Source organism: Otolemur garnettii, unplaced genomic scaffold (genome assembly GCF_000181295.1).
Source record: "Otolemur garnettii isolate 467f Iridium unplaced genomic scaffold, OtoGar3 scaffold00007, whole genome shotgun sequence".
NCBI classification, from domain to species: domain Eukaryota; kingdom Metazoa; phylum Chordata; class Mammalia; order Primates; family Galagidae; genus Otolemur; species Otolemur garnettii.
Genome location: NW_003852402.1, coordinates 9,969,109 through 9,971,507, shown reverse-complemented (window position 1 = coordinate 9,971,507; position 2,399 = coordinate 9,969,109).

Below are 2,399 nucleotides of genomic sequence, written 5' to 3'. Positions count from 1 at the left end.
CTCACTTGGGCCCGGGAGTTGGAGGTTGCTGTGAGCTGTTATGCCATGGCACTCTACCCAGGGGGATAGCTTGAGGCTCTGTCTCAAAGAGAAAAAAAAAAAAAAAGAAATTTTGTATTCTTTGATCAAAATCTCTACAACCTACTCCGCACCTATAGCTTAGTGGCTAGGGTGCCAGTCATATACACAGGGACTGGTGGGTTCAAACCCAACCCAGGCCTGCCAGACAACAATGATAACCACACCAAAAAATAGCTGGGCGTTGTGACAGATGCCTGTAGTCCCAGCCACTGGGAAGCTGAGGCAAGAGTATCATTTAAGCCCATGAGTTTGAGGTTGCTGTCAGCTGTGTGTGATGCCACAGCATTCTATTGAGGGTGACATAGTAAGACTCTGTCTCCAAAAAAAAAAAAAAAAAAATCTCCACAACCAACCTGATCAACAAATGGCCCCAGCTTCTGGTAACCACCATTCCACTCTCCATGAGATCAACATTTTTAGATACCACATATGAGTGAGAAAAATAATTTCTTTTTTTTTCTTTTCTTAGAAACAGGGCCTCACTCCATGGTATAGACAGAGTGCAGTGGGATCGTCCTAGCTCACTGCAGCCTCAAACTCTTGGGCTCATGAGATCCTCTTGCCTTAGCCTCCCAAGGAGTGAAGCCACCACACTTTCTGATCTTTTTTTTTTTAGAGACAGAGTCTCACTTTGTCACCCTCAGTAGAATGCCGTCACAGCTCACAGCAACCTTCAGCTCTTGGGCTTAGGCGATTCTCTTGCCTCAGCCTCCTGAGTAGCTGAGACTACAGGCACCCACCACAATACCCGGCTATTTTTTGTTGCAGTTTGGCTGGGGCTGGGTCCAAACCCACCACCCTCCGTATATGGGGCTGGCGCCCTACTCACTGAGCCACTGGCACTACCTGATTTGTTGTTGTTGTTGTTGTTGTTAAAGAGATGTGATCTTGCTGTGTTGCCTGGGCTGGTCACATAACTCTTGGGCCCAAGCAGTTCACCACACCCAGCTGAAAAATGATATTTTAAAACAAGTGGTAAAAAAAGAAACAGCAGAAGTTTGAAAATAAATTAGTGACAAATAGTACAGGATTCCACTTATATGAGGTCCCATGAGTAGTCAAATTTACAGAGACAGAAATTAGAATGGGGATTGCTGGGGTGTGGATGGGTGGGGAATGAGAAGTTAGTATTTAATGGGTACAGAGTTTCAGTTTGCAAAAATGAAAAAGTTTTGGAGATGGATGGTGGTGATGGTTGCTCAACAATGTGAATTCACTCTGCCACAGAACTGTACACTTAAGAATGGCTAAAATTGGGTAGCGCCTGTGGCTCAAAAGGGTAGGGTGCTGGCCCCATATGCCGGAGGTGGCCAGTTCAAACCCAGCCCAAGCAAATAGAAAAAAGAATGGCTAAAATTGCAAATTTTATGTTATGTATATTTTAGTCCAATAAAAAAATGATTATTCAAAAGAGAACAATTTAGGCTTGGCATGGTGGTGACTCATGCCTATAATCCTAGCATTCTGGGAGGCCAAGGCGAGTCGATTACTTGAGCTCAGGAGTTTGAGTCCAGCCTGAGCAAGAGCAAAACCATCTCTACTAAAAATAGAAAAACTAGCTAGATGTTGTGGCAGGTACTTGCAGTCCCTGCCACTCAGGAGGCTGAGGCAGGAGGATAGCTTGAGCCCAACAGTTTGAGGTTGCTGTGAGCTATGAGCCCACAGCACTCTACCCAAGGAGACAGAGTAAGGCTTTGTCTCCAAAAAAAAAAAAAAAAGACAATTCTATATATCTACGTACATATAAGTGTTTATTTATATGAGACAGAGTCTGGTTATGTCACCCTTGGTAGAATGCCGTGGTGTCACAGCTCACAGCAACCTCAAACTCTTGGGCTTAAGCGATTCTCTTGCCTCGGTCCCAGCTGGGACTACGGGTGCCCACCACAATGCCCAGCTATTTTTGTTGTTGTTGTTGTTGTCATTATTGTTGTTTAGCAGGCCCAGGCCGGATCTGAACCCACCAGCCCCAGTGTATGTGGCTGGTGCTCTAACCACTGAGCTTCGGGTGCTGAGCCACATAAAGTGTTTAGATACATAAATATACACTATATATATATTTGGGTGTGTGTTTTGCAAAAATGAGATCCTAGTATACATATTATCCTGCAGCTTGATTTTTTCACTTCTTTTGAGGACATATTTTTATGACATTATTTTCTAACCACTGTGTGGTTTCCTATTGCCCAACTGAGCTGAAACTTAATCACCCAGCCATTCTTCAGATCAAGAGATCCTCTTGCTTCAGCCTCCCAAGTAGCTGGGACTACAGGTGCTTGCCACACCTGGCTGGTTTTCTCTCTCTTTTTTTTTTTTTT